The sequence below is a fragment of the Anguilla anguilla genome, chromosome 3 (genome assembly GCF_013347855.1).
Source record: "Anguilla anguilla isolate fAngAng1 chromosome 3, fAngAng1.pri, whole genome shotgun sequence".
NCBI classification, from domain to species: domain Eukaryota; kingdom Metazoa; phylum Chordata; class Actinopteri; order Anguilliformes; family Anguillidae; genus Anguilla; species Anguilla anguilla.
In genome coordinates this window covers 23747081-23766648 of record NC_049203.1, presented here as the reverse complement: position 1 = coordinate 23766648, position 19568 = coordinate 23747081, and the positions used below count along the sequence as shown (strand labels likewise).

The window sequence follows — 19568 nt, the reverse complement described above, 5'->3', positions numbered from 1 at the left end:
AAAAGTGTTTAAAAACATTGGTAAATTGTTGATGGTGGTGATGGTTGTCTGGTGAAAACTGCTGGCAATATGGAACCTTAGCCATGGAGACCCCCTGGTGTCTACTATCACTCTTTCATGTCCCTGTGCCCTGAATGCTAGATCCAGTCCATTAGGACATGCCGGTGTCAGTTAATGTAGAATAGGTACATAATGAGGCAAAGAAATACTTGCAATGTATGTGTATATGAAAAAGTAGAATCTATAGATTTGAGTTGACCATGCATAAATAAAAATAAAGGCATGGTATATCATGAGTTCCACCTGACAGCCGTTAGAGGCCGCCTGTTTCCTTGTGTTCCCTGTTTCATGTGTCATCTGAGTTGATTGTTTGTGATTATTTAATTATTGATCCTCATTTAGTCTCTTTTGTCTGCATGCTCTGGTGATTGTCTTCAGGTGCGCCCCTGTGTATTTCCTTCCCTGTTTCTCCTATGTTCCCTGCTGAGTCTTAGCATTCCTGCCCAGTTTCATGTTAGCCCTTTGCACTCTAGCTTCTTGTGCCTTTCCAGTGTTTTTGCCTCTTGTGTTTTTTGATGGTTTCGTCCCATAGTTCCAGTGTATTTCTTTCTATTTCTCCAGTGTTCTTAGCTTTCTCCTGTGTTTTTGCCTGCAGCATCTTGGTATTGATTCTTTGAGTCTTCTCTGCACTTGAATCCAAGCCCCAGAACATGCTTGCATTGTGACATGACAAAGCTATACACAGTAAAATGTCCACTACTAATTCAACTCCAATGCCCAATTCACACTATCAACTTGCCACAGCAACACAGCGACAAGATTCCATTCAAAGTCTATGAAGAGCAGCAACATACAGTGAGGAGAAAGTATTCAAAAAAAGTATTCCTACAAGTCCATGCTTTTTTTCTGTTGTTCTGTTGTGGCATCATGGAAGAACAGCTTATAAAACTACACAATTATGTATGCTTAGAGTCCACCCTTTCCAGAGTCCCCCTCCCAATTCGTGAGTCAAACGCTGCGCTTCTCACTTGAACGCAGATCGAGATACTTGTGAACATGGTTTGTCATATATGATTTGAATGCACAACGCGGATACAAAGGACCACCAGACATGAAGCTAGCTTGTTTGTCTACTCCATTTGTTTCAAAACCGCAGCTATCGTTTAATTTGTAGCAAAGCTGTCTTCTTTCATTTGAGTTCCTATATGAAGAGACAATACACTTGTCGACACTTGCTAAATTGAATAAATATTGCACACATTAACACCTTGCTGCTTAGCTAACTCAGTGTTGATGCAACTAAGATATTCAATGTAAAACAAGTGTTCTTTATCATACAATTTAGCTTTGGCATTCACAAGTGGATATTGTACATACAGTAGCCAGCCTGAATTTATAACAGTCATCATGCCACCCCAAAATTTCACCTTGCCACCCTTCCGCCACTGCATGTATAATTTTCTAGAATTACCACCATATAGGATATGTTTATGGGATGAATATAACAAAATAGATTTTCATCATCAACGTGCAAATTCAAGAAATCATTAAAATTATTTTTACAATCGGTAACTTATTGGTGTTGCACCAGAGAGGCAGAAAACGCCGCTTTTTCCGCCATACGCGACCAAGTCGTTGATAGTGTGAATTGGGCGTAACAGAGTACACATGAGTCCAGTAGGGACCATATATACTCTGTAAGAGTTGATTTAACACTCACAAATTTTACTGTGCAGGTTGTTTTTAAAGCTATTAATTTGTTACTGATTAAATATACTGACTACAAAGTGTGATTATTTATTTATTTATTTATTCTTTTAGTATTTGGATCTGAAAAATCAATAGATTATGGCACTGAATTCCAATGGTGAGAGAGTTCCAGATGTGTCATCATTCATGACTATTGAGACGTTCACAGTGCAGCCAGTGAGGGAGATTAAGTCGCCTCAGGAGAGAAGCAGCACTAGCGGGCTCAAATGATTTAAACAACACAAGAAAACATTCAGCCACCAAAACCAGTAAATATGGATCTAAGAAAAGATTCCATTGTTCAAAATAGCTTACGGGAACAGTGAATCTCTGAGAGTATGGTCTTTGGGTGTCTTTTAAATATGTATAGTGGCAGTTTAGAACAGTACTAAATATTAAACTCATTACATTAGAATCATTACTAATGAAGAGCCAACAATATGGAGTAAAGTTTTAACTTCTTGAGAGTACAGACATAAACAAGCTGCAATATGAAATCAGAAATGGCTGTGCACTCTTGCAAACACAGGGAAATATACATTTTTTTTTTTGTTTAATAATTAATTTTCTAGCATACACTGATCCAGAGGGACTTGCGAGGTCACCATGGTAATGAATTAAAAACATTCAAATCACAGGAGTAACAAGAACAACAGCATAATGTTGGAACATAAAAAACACATGGAGGAGCCACCATACTGCTACAGTATAATGCCTCACAATTACCAGTAAGGGGCTACATTAAATCTTTTTCTTGGGGGTTGCAGTAACCACATACTATTTCATGGACACATGATTTGGCCTTTTAAGGAAACCAATTAAAATATCAGGTAAGGAAAATGACTTGTCCTGGAGGTGTGGCCACACAACGGATAAAGGGGCGACATAGCTCAGGAGGTAAGAGCGATTGTCTGGCAGTTGGAGGGTTGCCGGTTCAAACCCTGCCCTGGGCATGTCGAAGTGTCCTTGAGCAAGACACCTAACCCCTAACTGCTCTGGTGAATGAGAGGCATCAATTGTAAAGCGCTTTGGATAAAAGCGTTATATAAATGCAATCCATTTTACCATTTACCAATAACCATAGGTTGTGGAGCAATCTGTTTGGCTGCTTGTGTAGGGGCATACGTTTAGAATTCAATTCATGAACTGAGAATTCCCATAATGGTCTATAGTTTTGTTTTGTTTTTCCAGTGAATGAATTGAATTTCAAATTGTTTCCTGAAGTGACTGAATTGAAATGTACTCCGACTCTTTGATATCTGTTACTGTACAAGCCTATTACTGTTCTGCAGGTATGAAGGACTCTTGAAAATCTATTAGGGATGCTCCAGGCCTTGAAGTTTGTGCAAACAAAGAAGCTAAAGGTTTTAGGAAATAGATGTCTTGCAATGGTGTTATGGGGTTAGTTCATGTAATGGAAAAGCAAGATAATATAGGGCCCTGGACCAAGAGATGGGAATTGTGATGGTGAAAAACTGAGAGAACAAGCCTTTTTGAGAAACAATCTGCTGTACTCAATGATCCCAACCAAGCTCTCTCAGTTTACAGTGCTAGCTATGGACACAAACAACATTTTAAGTGATTCAGAATAAAACAGACGAGAGCCAAGCTCTAATCCCTGTGGAACTCCTGCAAGGTGAGGGAGAGGTTGAGAAAGGGGTCTCTCCACATGACTTGGTAAGAGCAATCAAAGAAGTGCTGCAGGAAGCAAACCATTTCAGAGCAGTGCCTCATGCTCCCACCCCCAATAGGACTCACATGAATCCTGGTGTTCAGTTTTGCTGAAATACATCAACATTGAATTCATGCCTGCACTGTTTTTGCAATCCCTGTTTATATTACTTTTGTATTCTGAAATTTGACTATTTGCTAGCCTTCTAGTGTTTTTTTTCTTCTTTTTTTAAGTGCAAAGTGTCCTATAAGTTGTTGTTGATTTTATTGTTGTTTTTGTTGTTGTTTTCTTCTTCTTCTTCATTGGTAATACTATGCAAATTCACAGACATTCCATGAAAATGTTTTCAGAGAGAGAGAGGACATATATTCAGCAGCAATGTACAGTACAGTACATCTGCCATTTGAGTGAAGAGAGAGATGAGACATCTGTCCTCTCCAGCTCTCCATTTTCAGATGTCTGTTCATGCCTGCACAAGCAAAAGCCCCCACTCCCCCCCATGAGGAACTCAGGCACTACAACTGTAAACTAACAGTCTCACCAGCTGTACCAAGGTCAGTCAGGCACTGCAGGGTGGCAGCTGAAACCTGACCAGTGCCTCAGTGTCCAATAGCAACCATGTACTCTTCCCCATATCACTCACTCACACACGCACACGCGCGCACACACACACAGAGTACAGTTACACAGCTATTTCTTACAAAATGGCTGTCTTTATGCAAAACATAGCTGACCAAGTTTTCTGAAAAAAAGTGTTTAACAGGTGCTTTTTCCCCATTTTCGCCCCAATTTGGAATGCCCAATCATAAACAGCTGCAATACAGAAATCGTCTTAGCCAATGCAGGGGAGTGTACACAAGTATGCACTCACTTCCAAAGCAAGTGATGATGCCTGCTGCATCTTTTCACCCCACAACTCAAAAACCAAGCTTGTACAGACCTGAGTTGGAGGAGGATGTTGAAGGAGGACACCTGTAACATTTAGCTTTAGCAAGCAGACCGCAGGCGCACGATCATCCAGCAGGGGTCACTACAAAGCAATGAGGCATGGATCCCACCCAAGTGTGGGCGTGAGGGTCAACCAGCCACAGTTAGCACTGAATTCTATCTTGAAGATTTGGGGTATATTTTGTGTCTCATGAAAAATATCCTGAAAGTAACAGTTCATATAAGCTTTCAGCTACCTAGAGAAAAGCAGTTTGAATTGCCTGGATCATCTTACTTTCTAGGCCTCTTCTCAACAAAAGGGAGCCTGTCATTAACCTGATTTGCTTAAGTACCTGTCTGGAATACAATGGAACTCTGTGCAAGTGAAGTGGCAAGCATTATGTAACATTATAAGCATGTGCACACTGATGAAACAAGCACAACCATAAATTTCCACATTTTTAAAACTCAGATAATGACTACTTGCACTATATCAGTGAACTGTGTCAGAGATCAAAATTCGACATGGAAGCAAATCGTTTGGGACTACAGTCTTTAATATTATTCACTTTTGAGAAAACAGAGGGCATCAAGTGCACTTGGATTACACATTAACACTGATCGTGTTGACATGGGAATAAATCCTAAATCACAAAAAAAGAAACTTTTGAGGCAGGGGAAATAACATAGAGGTCCTGTTTTGCTCCTTGTTGGTCTTTTTCTGGCCAACCCCAGCTTAGTGTCTCTTGTAGCTGAGAGACCTTTCCTTGTTTCCTAGCAGCTCCGCCCCCCCCCCTCCCCCACCCCTCCCGCCCACCCCTCCCACATGGGCTTGGGTAGGGAACAGCCAGTGCTGTTTATTGTAGGGGGCTCTCCACGCATAGCAGCGGCTGCCAGCAGGTAGCCATGGCAACAGCATTGCTTTTGCTAGCTACTTTTCTGCTTTAAAAGGGGCTGTGGAGAAGTGGAGGGCCCCCTCTTCACAGGCCAGATTAAAGAGGTCACAGCAATTTGCTGGCACCAGTTAAAATAATCGCAGCAACGGGACATGTGTGGCACAGGAAAGAAGAGACCGGGGGACTGAAATGAGCATTTCATTAAGTGCTTGTGCACTACTGCCAGACACGCTGCTTTGTCAAGATTTAAATGAGTAAAGGCTCAGAGAAAATTACATATAACTAAGGATTACCATAACTTTTTGCAGATATCTGTCTGCATTAACTTCCACAGCTATATGTTAGTTTAATCAAAGAGACAAGTTTTGACTGACGTGTGTACAGGACCAGGGACATGCCGTATTCACTGAATGTACGTATTTTCTATATCCAATGTATAGCTGTGATACCACGGTATATTTCAGCTGAAGGTCTATTGTAGATGATGCTCTTGTGCAGTATATTAAAAAAAAATTTGGAAACTCTGGAAATCTGTTGTGCCATGAATTACTACCTGGGCAACTGAGCTAATTAGATAAATGATGTTTCCAGATCTGGATACCTGATTGATTGATTGAAGAGTAGGATTATGCTCTCATCTTTCAGTCAGTCAGTGTGCAGACCAGGCCTTCCTTCTCTTTGCCTTCTTCAAGAGCTGTCCTCTCAGTTCTCCACATGCTACTCTTTAAAATGCATTATTATAGTTGCCAAGCAGCTGTAGATACAGCAGCTGCAGATTCTGTAGATATAAAATGTAATCCTTTGTATCTACAGCCTGGGTGATCATCTCTCCCATACCCCTAATAGTTCTACATCTCAACTGTCTGTATTATGTAGTTCTAACCAAGAAAACATCTGTATTGTGATGTACACACACTGCGTTTATTTAATTTTTGGTGTTATTTTTGCATAAGTGTGTGTGTATATATATATACACACACACACACACGCACACAAATATGTATGTAACATATATACAACTGAGGATACATCAAAAAATATAATTAATAATTTCATAACTGTAATTCAAACATCTATAGACACAATTGGCTTAGAATAACACTTTCAGCCAACACTTGCGACATAGCTCAGGAGGTAAGACCGATTGTCTGGCAGTCGGAGGGTTGCCGGTTCAAACCCCGCCCTGGGCATGTCGAAGTGTCCTTGAGCAAGACACCTAACCCCTAACTGCTCTGGCGAATGAGAGGCATCAATCGTAAAGCGCTTTGGATAAAAGCGCTATATAAATGCAGTCCATTTACCACTTGGGGATGAAATATTTTTTTTTTTTGCAAATGGAGAACTTACAGTATGTACACCTTAACAAATTACACCCTAACTGTAATGTAGGTGCAGTAGAAGAGAAGTACAAAGTATTTCAAATACCCAGATACAGTATTTCACTCACAATAAACAAAGATCTTCCCAGCACGAAAATTATTAGTCAGTGTCACACCATGACAATAAATGAGCGTACTTATTGTGAAAAATGTGAATCATTTTTGTGTCATACAGCATTTGATTCCTCTCCTATATGACCACTTTTAATTACAAATAACAGCAATACAGACTATTATTACTACTATTATTATTATTCACACTACATTTATGAGAATAAACATTCAATAAGCATACAGGAGAATCATGGTTAGATTTACAGAGGCAATCAAGTAGACTGCCTCAATCACAAGCAGGCTGTATCACCCAGTCTGTAATGTGAGTCAAGGTTGTCTGCCAAATGTAAATGAATGGACAGTCCATAAAAATGTTTTATTTTATGACTGTCAGTATATATGCAAATGACAAAGATTGTCCACACATTGGACAGGGATAAAGATGTGGGTAATTGTGCATATTCACTTGCTGGATCTGTTATGTAAGATAACACCACATTGACCTACACTCACATTTACTCTGTCCTCAGTAATTGCAGCAATATGATTAATCTCGATTCAGATATGAGACATAACGGTGCATGTCCAATGCATCCAAATAATTATGTGACAGGAATATGGTATTATAAAGGCAAACTGAATAATAAAAAATCAATACAGAGCAGCAGTGAAAAAAAAACATAGGAGCATAGCATAATGTTTGTCTCTGGCATTGCATATAAAAGCTGTAAATACCACTGTGTCTCATCTTATGACTGAACCCCATTGCACTTATAAGGAATCAGTGGTGTGAAATACAATTAGATCATGGGGCAGAATGTTTGTCATTGAGGTACAAGATATCACAGTAGGTGCAGACAGGGCATACAGTCCCAAAGAAAGAGTGATCCAGCTGCATTTTACTGGCTTTACCACAGATTCTATATAACCACCAGATACTCAACTCTCTATTTTAACATTGTCCTCAGATGAAGCCCAAAAATTCCAGTTTGACAAATTTGAAAATTCGCCAAGAGACATAGCCAACTACAATACTGTGGCAGTGGACATTCTATAATATAATATGGCATTGCTAATTCTTGGGGCCAATCAAAACCTCATGCAGTTAAAAAGGCAGAGATGGTGGAAAGAACACAGGAGCTCAGTATCTGGTGAGTCTGAAGAATCTGTGGTTTTTTTACAGGCTCACGTCAGCTCCCCAGGTACCTCCCCAGACATCACGTCTGACGTTCCCACATTTACACCAGATGGCCATCGATATCGAGAGCGACAGAGGAATTCATCTGGCAGAGGCTCACGCCCGGGCTGCCCCGCCTTTACAATGCTGACCTATTTGTATTCTCTGCACAACAGATGAGGCACCATCTCCTCTCAGCTCCAGCATCCTCTTTGCCATTCGAGATTCAGGCACCGCGAGCTGTCAGTTGTGGGTACTTCACTTTCCACAGTTGTGTGAATCTGTATTTGTCAAGTTACCTGTTCTACCTATGGAATGGATATCCAGTCTGAGAGACAACAGTATGTTTTTAGGCATGTATGTACAGTATGTATGTATGTATGTATGTATGCATGCATGCATGCATGCATGCATGCATGTATCTGGCATCTATCTATCTATCTATCTATCTATTTATATTTTGCCATTTCACTCAGGGCACAAACTGAGAGCACTTCAGCCACTGGCAGAAAGACATTGACAGTTCTGTTCCAGTGCTATAATTCCCCTCATTTCTCTGGAAATATCCCCCAGCCACCTGGGTGTCTACGAGACATTAGCATAGAAATTTCACTCTGTTACTGAGTTTCGCATGACATTGATCTGTGATGTAAGCACTCTATGTAAACTCTGTTGTGATACATGCAAAATGCAGGTGTCTGGCCTTTTGAAACTAAAAGAAACATTTCAATAGCTGTAAAAAAAAATTATTACAATCCGTTCTACTACCATTGACATATTCTTGGCATACTGTCAATGGAGATAAGAAAGACTGACAACATTTCTCCAACAAAAAAAAAGATTAACATTTGAATGCAGTCCAAAATATTTTTTGTCAGTTAATTTCTCTGTGCAACTACTACCCCTCCAGCAGCTTCTTGAGTGGGAGATCTTTGCCAGAGTCAGTGGGCTTTGATAAACCTGTTTTTCTCCACCTTTCAGTGTCCAGCCCCTCCTTTGCTCCTACCCTCCCCCCTCAGGCAGTCGTTAGAGCGGGACATGTCAGAGGGGACACGGAGGAATGCAGGGCTGCATAATCGCTACCTTATCAGCATCTCAGCTCTCAGAGGTGGCCACCCAATAATGCACCTTTAATTGAATAACTTATCTGCACCCGGTCTCCCGGGGGACAGCCACCGGGGAGAGCCAGATAGCGGAGCAGCGTTTCCAAATGGCACGCGGCGAGAAGCATCGTCCCTCACAACATCCGTTCGGGCGCGGCCAGCTCCCAGCGTGCCTCGGGTCGACGTTCGTTCTCCCCGGGCTCGAGTCAGTCCTTTAGCCGCAGCTACAGTCTATTGCTAATCGCCGTGTTCCACCGTTTCCCACCTCTCTTTCATACGGAGAAGCCCTCTTCCTTTGTGATTCTGGAACAATCTGGGAGTAGTGGCCTGGAGGGGGGAGGCCTATTAATTAATTCATTCCCATTAAGCCCCTTCCTCCAGCACTGTGCTCAGCCACCCATGGAGCGGTGATGTGGGGAAATGATAAATCCAGCTCTGTTCCTCCATGGGTGAAAATACCTCCACCCCCCACAACCGCCCCTATAGGGACCCATAGTCACGCCCGCAGTGATGGCAAGAGCACAATGCAGGATTGAGCGGATTCAGTTCTTACTACAACTACCGCAGTGTGAAAAAGCTGTGGGAAAGCTATGGCAATATTTATCGTCCAGTAATTCTTACGCATATTTACTATTTGAAGAGGTGCAGTATCACCTACACCGTAGGATAATAAAATGCATTCTACCTGTCTCTACATTATCACCTTTTCTATCTCAGCTCTCTTCTAGTAACATGCCATGGATTGAACCCCTCAATTAGCTGGAGAACAGAGAACAGCACAGTTGGAATATGGGGAATATCACATGCTCTATCATCCCCACTGATGACAATAGTCATATGTATCCAGCCTACTAATATTTTTAAATGTATTATTTTAAGAATACATAATGCACAGTTCATAAAACATAAAAATTAAAACGCACAAATGTTATTGTTTTCTTCACAAAAAGATCTCAGGACTGACCATACGTACCCTCGTTATGTTAATAAATTTGAAGGTATGTGACTGCAGAGGGAGTGAACTGAGTTTCTCTTCACAGTTCATTGCTCTACCATAGTGCCCTCCAGCTTTTTCCCAATTAGAAACAAATGAAACAAAGAGTTAGGCAAGTAGGTTCTTTGTAACTGTATTTAAACAGCCTCTTATTGTCATGGTCCTGTGTTCCTGTCTGTGTTTCCCTTGTTGGGCCGCCAGATGGCGGCACTTCTGTTTTGTGTCCTGCTCCCCTCCTGTTAATTGTATGATTGTTTCAATTGTCTCGTTATCCCATCATTGTTCCCACCTGTCTTATCCCCTCCTTCTGGTTTGATTGTTTTTTGAGTTCACCTGTGTCTTGTTACCCATTGTCTATTTAAGTTCTCTGTTCCTTTGACTCGGGTGCTGGTTCCTTGCGTTTGTTCTTCCTTGTGTTTGTTGCCTATTAATGTTCAGCCCATTTATACCTGCCTGCGTTTTCTTTTTTGCCTGTTTGTGTTTGTTCCCGAGTTGTGTTTGTTACCTGACATACATGTACCTGCCTGCTTGTGTTTGTTTCCCGACTGTATGTACCTGCTTGTTCCCTTGTGCTCTGCCTTCCCGTGTTCTGCCCCGCCTGTGTTTTTGAGTTCTTGTTGTTTTCTGTTTCATTAGATTATTTTTTGAGTTTGTGTTTTAGCCCATTGTGGCCCTGTCTGTTCCTTGTTTGTTCACCTTTTGTTAGTAAAGTCTTTGTTAGTTTTCCCTTTTGAGTTTGTGTTTTTTTCCCTCTGCGTTTGGGTCCCCCCTACCCGGACCGTCACAGAAGGAACCAGCCAGTGTGGGACCCAGCAGAGGTGTTTTTTTTTTTTTTTTTTTTTTGTTGTTCGTTGTTTGTTTGTTTATCATGCCACCGGGGTGGTGGAGTGACCCGGAGGACTCGCCACCCAGCGACTGGGAGTCCCTCGCCCTTGAGCTTCCCAGTGCCCGGGGTGGGCGGTCACGGAGGCGCCGTGGTCGGGCTGCCTCCCGGTCGGCCAGACCTCCAGCTGCCCAGCCAGCGGTTCCCGGCCCTGCGTCATTCGAAGGGACTCGACTGGCGATCTTTCCAGGGCCCGGCCCGCGGGGGTCCCGCCGGTCCCGTCCAGCTGCCCAGCCTGGTTCCCTACGGCTGTGGTCTGTGTTCTTGTCCCCTGCCCAGCCCAGTCGGCAGGGCCCTCGGCCTGCTCCACCCCAAGTCCAGGAAGGGCCTTCACGGCCTGCTCTGCTCCAAGTCCCGGAGGGGCCTTCACGGCCTGCTCTGCCTCAAGTCCCGGAGCGGCCTTCACGGCCTGCTCTGCCTCAAGTCCCGGAGCGGCCTTCACGGCCTGCTCTGCCTCAAGTCCCGGAGCGGCCTTCACGGCCTGCTCTGCCTCAAGTCCCGGAGCGGCCTTCACGGCCTGCTCTGCCTCAAGTCCCGGAGCGGCCTTCACGGCCTGCTCTGCCTCAAGTCCCGGAGCGGCCTTCACGGCCTGCTCTGCCTCAAGTCCCGGAGCGGCCTTCACGGCCTGCTCTGCCTCAAGTCCCGGAGCGGCCTTCACGGCCTGCTCTGCCTCAAGTCCCGGAGCGGCCCCCAGAGCCACCTCAAGCCCCGGAGAGGCTCCCAGATCTGCCTCGAGCCCCGGAGAGGCTCCCAGATCCGCCTCGAGCCCCGGAGAGGCTCCCAGATCCGCCTCGAGCCCCGGAGAGGCTCCCAGATCCGCCTCGAGCCCCGGAGAGGCTCCCAGAGCCGTCTCCAGCCCCGGAGAGGCCCCCAGAGCCGCCTCCAGCCCCGAAGAGGCCCCCAGAGCCGCCTCCAGCCCCGGAGAGGCCCCCAGAGCCGCCTCCAGCCCCGGAGAGGCCCCCAGAGCCGCCTCCAGCCCCGGAGAGGCCCCCAGAGCCGCCTCCAGCCCCGGAGAGGCCCCCAGAGCCGCCTCCAGCCCCGGAGGTCCCGCCTGCTCTGACCCTTCCGCGGAGGCCGCCTGCTACACCCAAGTTTCGGGCTTTACTTGTGCCTCGAGCCCCGGGGGGGCCTCCGGAGCCGCCTCAAGCCCCAGGGGGGCCTCCGCAGCTGCCTCGAGTCCCGGGGGGGCCTCCGGAGCCGTCCAGAGCTCCGGAGAGGCTTCCAGAGCCGTCCAGAGCCCCGGAGAGGACAACGGTCCCTTCTGTTGTCCCGCAGGGGCCGCCGCAGACTGCTCTGGCCGCCCCGCAGGCTAAGCCACCTGCCTTGCCCCCTGGCGTTCGTGCTCCCCCTGGCGTTTGTGCTCCCCCTGGCGTTCGTTCTCCCCCTAGCGTTCGTGCTCCCCCTAGTGTTCTCGTGCCCCCCAGTGTCCGTTCTTCCCCTAGTGTTCTTGCTCTCCCTAGTGTCCACACCTTGCCCCCTGGCGTTCGTGCTCCCCCTGGCGTTCGTGCTCCCCCTAGTGTTCTCGCTCCCCCTAGTGTCCACACCTTGCCCTCTGGCGTTCGTGCTTCCCCTGGCATTCGTGCTTCCCCTGGCGTTCGTGCTTCCCCTGGTTTCGTTGCTCCCCCCAGTGGTCGTCCCTCCCCCGGTGTCCGTCCTTCCCCCAGTGGTCGTCCCTCCCCCGGTCTCGTCGCTCCCCCCAGTGGTCGTCCCTCCCCCGGTCTCGTCGCTCCCCCTGGTGTCCATTCTCCCTTTGGTGTCTGTCCTCCCAACCGTGTGTCCGTGTGTTCCCCGGCCCCCCTGTCTAATTGTCTGCCCGCCTGTTTGTCTGTTAGTCTACCCGTATGTGTGTCAGCCAGTTTGTTGGCCTGTTTGTCTGCCCCCCAGGCCGTCAGCCCATCAGCTAACGTGTTTGCCCGCCTGTCTGCCTGTCTGTCTGTGTGCCAGTCCGCGTGTGTTTTGTCTTGTTTGCCTGTGTGTCAGTCCCTATGTCAGTTGTTGGGTTCCCCCCTCGTCTTCCCTGTCTGCCTGTCCCTTTGTGTGTCCATCGGTGTCACCATGTGCCTCCCCGCCTGCTTGTCCCTGTGTCTGTCTTTTTAGGTCTCCCTATTGTGCCAGTATCTGGCAGTCTGTTTCCCCCTCAGTCTTGTCCAACCCAGTCCAGTGTTGTCGTGCCCCGTCTCGTTGCTGTCCTGTGTCCACCTCGCCCCAGTCCAGTCCTGTATGTCTGCCTTGCCCCTGTCCAAGTCCCCCCTGGTTTCCTGAGTTCCCCCTGGTTTCCTGAGTCCCCCTGTCACCCGAGTGCGGGCCCTGATTTTCCCCCGAGTCGCCCGATGTGCGGGTCCTGAGTTTCCCCCGAGTCGCCCGATGTGCGGGCCCTGAGTTTCCCCCGTGTCGCCCGAGTGCGGGCCCTGAGTTTCCCCCGAGTCGCCCGATGTGCGGGCCCTGAGTTTCCCCCGAGTCGCCCGATGTGCGGGCCCTGAGTTTCCCCCGAGTCGCCCGATGTGCGGGCCCTGAGTTTCCCCCGAGTCGCCCGATGTGCGGGCCCTGAGTTTCCCCCGAGTCGCCCGATGTGCGGGCCCTAAGTTTCCCCCGTGTCGCCCGGGTCCTGCCCAGCCCTGAGTCTCCCCGTGTCGCCCGGGTCCTGCCCAGCCCTGAGTCTCCCCGTGTCGCCCTGTTTTCCTAGTTCCTGAGTTTTGTCCCAAGTTTTCCTGTGTTCTGTTTTCCCCCGTCCTCCTGTTTCCCCGTCCGAGTCCAGTCCCGAGTCCTGTTCCCCCGTCCGAGTCCAGTCCCGAGTCCTGCATCCCGTTCCAGTCCCGAGTCCCGTCCTGTTCCTGTCCAGTCCTGTTTCTGCCCTGAGTCCTGTGTCCAGTCCTGTTTCTGCCCTGAGTCCTGTTTCCAGCCCCGAGTTCCCGTCCAGCCCCGAGTCTTGTTCTTGTTTTGTTCCTGTCCTGCCCAGTCCAGCCCCGAGTCTTGTTCCTGTCCTGTCCAGTCCAGCCCCGAGTCTTGTCCTGTCCCGTTCCTGTCCTGTTCCTGCCCCAGTTCTGTGTCCAGTCCCTGTTCCTGTCTGAGTCCTGTTCCCCCATCAGAGTCCGGTCCAGAGTCTTGTTCCTGTGTTCTGTCCCTGTTCTTGTCTTGTCCAGTCCTGAATCCGGTCTCCAGCCCCCACCCTCTGTTGACTCCCTCCCCGGGTCGGCCTCCTGGGACGTCAGGAGCCGTCCCTTGGGGGGGGGGTACTGTCATGGTCCTGTGTTCCTGTCTGTGTTTCCCTTGTTGGGCCGCCAGATGGCGGCACTTCTGTTTTGTGTCCTGCTCCCCTCCTGTTAATTGTATGATTGTTTCAATTGTCTCGTTATCCCATCATTGTTCCCACCTGTCTTATCCCCTCCTTCTGGTTTGATTGTTTTTTGAGTTCACCTGTGTCTTGTTACCCATTGTCTATTTAAGTTCTCTGTTCCTTTGACTCGGGTGCTGGTTCCTTGCGTTTGTTCTTCCTTGTGTTTGTTGCCTATTAATGTTCAGCCCATTTATACCTGCCTGCGTTTTCTTTTTTGCCTGTTTGTGTTTGTTCCCGAGTTGTGTTTGTTACCTGACATACATGTACCTGCCTGCTTGTGTTTGTTTCCCGACTGTATGTACCTGCTTGTTCCCTTGTGCTCTGCCTTCCCGTGTTCTGCCCCGCCTGTGTTTTTGAGTTCTTGTTGTTTTCTGTTTCATTAGATTATTTTTTGAGTTTGTGTTTTAGCCCATTGTGGCCCTGTCTGTTCCTTGTTTGTTCACCTTTTGTTAGTAAAGTCTTTGTTAGTTTTCCCTTTTGAGTTTGTGTTTTTTTCCCTCTGCGTTTGGGTCCCCCCTACCCGGACCGTCACACTTATGACTTAAGTGAAAATACTTTATGCATGCACCTGTTTTTTCCAGTCATGAATGAGCAATGATGGAAATGATTGAGAAGATGATTGGGGTGCACTGCTAACCCTGTTAGCAACAGATTGAAACCCTTTAGACCCGAATAATATTCCTGCAGATGTGTTTTTTTCTTCTTTTTTTTCATGATTGCACGTTTAACATGTTTTGTTGAACATCTCAACATATGTTTTAACTACTTAAATATCAGAAAAAGTTGACAATGCTCCTGCAGATTCCTGACAATTCTTTTCAGACCCAAACCCCACACAAATGTATTACCTCATTCCATAACATTTTCAAGTCTGAGCATGAGCTCCAAAACTTGAGCATCAAACTCAATTAGACCATAGGCATTGCGTAGATAACCTTTCATATTGTAGTGTTCTCTGGAGGAGGCGGGGTTTTACATATGTTAATTAAATGCTTTCAGGGTTTCCCTCTCAATCTTCTCCATAGTCTTCCACACCCCCAGTCTTCCGCTCTGGGCAGCATCCACTGACAGTCTCACAAAGAGGCGGCTGCCAGTTTGTGAGCAGTGCATCCTGGGAGATTTGGACCGGCACCAGAACCTCCCCATCCTGCGGAGCCAGGTGTACCTGGGAGAGCCAGGCCCCTGCTGGGGCCGAGACTAAATCGCCTCAGCCTTAAAGAGACAGTATCCTTCTGCCAAGAGCTGCTGAGGTGCAAACCAAATCCTTCTCTTCTTGGCTGAAAAGATCACCCAGTTCTTTCCAGTTAATCAGCGGGCAATTTTTACCACGGTATCGGCTTCCCCCGAGCCCTGACCAATCCACCTCCACCCTACTCACCTACCTTTAATGGTATTGCAGCAGGACATGACTGATTCTCAGCCCCTATCTCCCTTTCTCCCTTCTAAAACAGACATATATTTTCTCAATATATGTAGACCAGTATATTGGCATCTGTGGTGTACCGTTGGACGTAAAGCCAGTGGTGTACCGTTGACAGGATGTAAAACCAGGCCCTCTGTAATCTCATCTTTAAATGGACTATTACTCTTTTTCCTTGTACTTTGCTTGATTAACAAACAATGGATTCGCACAATTTGATTACCAATTTGTTTTTTGAGATTATTGTTTTTTGCATAATAAATGTGTGCAAAATTGTCCTATATCCACATTTATCATGCTATAAGATTTTTTCATATGTTATGCGAAGATTCTGCCGTTTAATTTCTCAAGGAACAGCAAATTTTTGTCAATTTGTTTTTCTAGCCTGAATTAGGTTTTGCACTCAATGGTGGTTCAAAACAATTAACAAGAGGTTTTCCTCTTTAAATTTATACTTCCTATTGTTTAAAATGTTTTAACAAAGTCAAGTGCTGTCTTTAATTAAATTCTTCACCTATGGTGAGAAGAAAATGCTACATTAACGTGACATACAATTCAGAGAAACCATGGGATTTTTTGCTAATTAATTATTCAGATCATTGCCACCCTAGTTAACAATCACATGTTGTAGTTATCTCTTTGTCATTATCATTTCTTAATCATTATAGGTTACAAATTGGTCTTGATTGTTCAATGTAGTAATTGTTTGATTGTTAATCAAGCAAAGTAAATGGAAACAGGCTGAGTACTGATCAGTTTAATGGTAATGCTTTATGCTCCCTTTCTTCTGCACCCCAGCTGTCACAATATATATTGAAATGCTTCACAATTTTATGACATAAAAAAGTGCTAGCACACACACATTCATGATATTTATTGATATTTGTTATTGAGTTGATTAATTGCATGATTGATATATCAAGAAATGTAAATGGAAACAGGTTCTGAGCAGGCTAATCATCCATCTAAAGGTAAGGTTCCCGAAGGCCTAGTTTGACATCCCATGCTATGCAACTGATTAAAGCTTTATGCAGCAGTAAGTCTATCTCCCAAGGGAAACTTGCGAGTACAGATGGGGAGAAGTGGGTCTCAATTCCTTGTTCCCTCCCACTCGCTAAACGTAAGTGTATACTCCTGTTCTGTTGGTGTGTGCGTCACATCCTCTCAAGTGAAATTTGCAATTGAAGTGTGTGTGGGTTGAGCAAAAACTGGATTGGGATGTAGCCTATCATTGCTAGATTGTGCAAGTGCACACAAGTGTGTAAAGTTGCCAGCCAGACAGTTCAAGAGGTGGTCTTACTCCATTTATTCAGTATTTTCTCTCCAGATATAACTTCACATTTATCAGACAGCAGGTTAGAAAATGTGAAATATTTCCAGCCCTTCAGCTGCTTTCAACTGAAGAGATTGTTTGGGACACAAAAAAGCAGATGAGCAAACAAAAAACATGCAGCCAATATGGTGTAACTGTAGACGATTATCTGTGAAACCAAGAGAATGATTAATGTTAAACAGATTCACACCCGAAAACAAAACCTGAATTTTTTATAAAGGATCCAGATTTTGCTTATAGGTCATTTCCTGCTTCGTGGATTTTCTTTCCCAGCTCACCTCAAAAAACAAAGGAAAAAAAGTCTGTGTCTTTGTTCCTGGGAGCACATCTCTGCTCACTTTCAGTCCGACAGTAAGTGTTGGCCTGTTCACTTTGTTCTCATTCTCTCTGGTTAATGATGCAATATATCTCTTTCCAATGGTCTGCCACAGTATTGCTGTTGTGGCTCTCACTGCTGCCCTGGGCCTGTGAAGAGGAGCCTAAATGCACGTTCATGTGATGCGTGCGTTGGGGTAGAGTCACCCTCTCACTAACTTCAGTTAGCTGAACAGAGAGGAACCTTTGCCTGTGGTCCAGCCTGCTCCGTACTGTAAACAGACCTCGGTCAACTACAGATTTGAAATGCTTCTTTAGATCACATGTCAAACTCGCAGTCCTGAAGGGTCACAGTGTCTGTTGGTTTTTGGGGTGCTCTCAGCAACTCTGGTTCATCTAAGTCATGGATTGGTTAAATAATCCACACCACTTGCTCTCAAGGTCCTAACTGGCTTCTGACTGAAAGGAAACCAGTAAAACCCGCAGACACCGCGGCCCCCTGTGAATTCAGTTTGACACCCCTGCTTTAGATGCTGTGAAAACATCTTTGTCAACCCCCTGAGAAGGGGCAACAATATAATGTTTATGTGATATGATGGGACTTTTTTGTTTCCTGAGTACTGAAGAAAGCATGTTTCAAAAACTAAAGAAAAGCTAACATTTGAATAGAATATTTTCTGTCGTAGATCAGATGAACTGTAAATTGTATTGTTTTGCAACTCCAATGTCATTTGGTTAATGTAGTATTAGATTAATGCATTGAAGTATTATTAGACATGCAGCATATTGAATAAGGACCTCATGCTTCTCCTGCAATGCCCTATGTAAATGAACAAACCAATATTTGTCAAGTGGCAAATGAGTGAAATGAATAATGCTAATAGTGTGGAACAGTGCTGCCTGTATTTGAGAGTTGAGGGTTTTAATCCAGCCATGGCACTGGACTGGTGTTGCATCCTTAAGAATTGGCCAAGTGTTCCACTTAGTCCCACCAGCGCAGGTCCAGCTTTATAAATGGGCTCTGTAATGTACAAATTGATGGTCGTCCATTTTCCAGGGAGAATAATCAAGGTAATCATGCAAAAAACCAACAACAAATAAAATGAGTATACAGAGGGATAATCAAATCCACAGAATGGTAATTGAATTGAACGGTAAGACATTGAAATGCTAATGTGACAGATTTTCATGCAAGGCCTTGCTGATTCATTTCTCTGTGCAGTGGTGAATTTATTCACTTGTTTCTTCCTGAGCAGAAATACAGCGCCACTCTCAAAAGCGAGTCTTCTCGTCTTGCATTTCCTGCACTCCTACATTGTTTGCGGTGCTCTATCTGTGTGAGAGCAGCCGGAGCAGGGAATCTGCCCTCAGAACATGACTGCTCCTCAGTAGGCGGAGTGTGGGTGAAGGTGCACGGCATCTGCTTTAGACCACGGCCTGAGGCAGAGCAACCGTGGTTTGCATTTAAAGACGCTAGCATTCTTTAGCATCGTTGCTTCCATGTTGCAGAAGTGAACGACAAAATAAAAAAGGCTTTGACTAATTTGTTCGCAAGCGATGGTGTTAAAAATGTTTCACCCTATTTCTAAAAATAAAATGATTCGTAAATAGATGCTATTTAAAACGGAATATATTGATTCAATGAGTGCTCAGTGGTTGTTTGCAATGCATCTTTTATTTTAATTTTATATTGTTAATCACAAAATTTTAGTGCTGCTTATCTTACATGAGAAAAGTTGGTTTGGGTAGAGGCGGTTACAAAAAAAAAAAAAACACCTGATTCAACTAATCACAGCCTTGATTGATGACTATGATTGGTTAATTAGTTGAATCGGGTGTAGTAGTGCTCTGCTACAACACAACCCTGCACACATGCTGGTCCTTCTCAGATAAGACTGGGGACCTCTGACTTGAGAATGAGAAAACGACTCAAATTAAATTAATATTATTATTTTAAAAATATGGTTTTGAAATGATTAATTGTGGCGCATAGTAGCCTCACCTCTCTGTGGCATGGATTCATTCTGCAAATCTGTGTCTATTTTATCTGTATATCTATCGGGTCTAGAGTTCAAGCTGCCTCATCACAGTCACAAAAGATCTATTTCTACAATGACAGCATCTGATGACTTTGTGTAGCATTTTGAAATGTCTGCCCTTAAGAATAAAACTGAATACTTTTTTCATTCCCTGCTGTAAACAATCTACGGTTATTCTTTTATTCTGGTCCAGGTTACTATCCCTACAAAAAAAAAAAAAAAAAAATACTATGAACATATTAATTGCAGAGGTCTGTAGGGGGCACTCTATAAGTCTTAGGCCTCTCACGACT

General features: G+C 45.2%; 1 long non-coding RNA gene across 1 annotated transcript; it reads left to right on the top strand.

Moving 5' to 3' along the window:
- The first annotated feature begins 16574 nt into the window (after window positions 1-16574).
- Window positions 16575-19186, top strand: LOC118222889. Its single transcript, XR_004764350.1, has 3 exons — window positions 16575-16708; window positions 17195-17272; window positions 18493-19186. It is a non-coding gene; the product is annotated as an uncharacterized LOC118222889 (long non-coding RNA).
- Window positions 19187-19568: the final 382 nt, after the last annotated feature.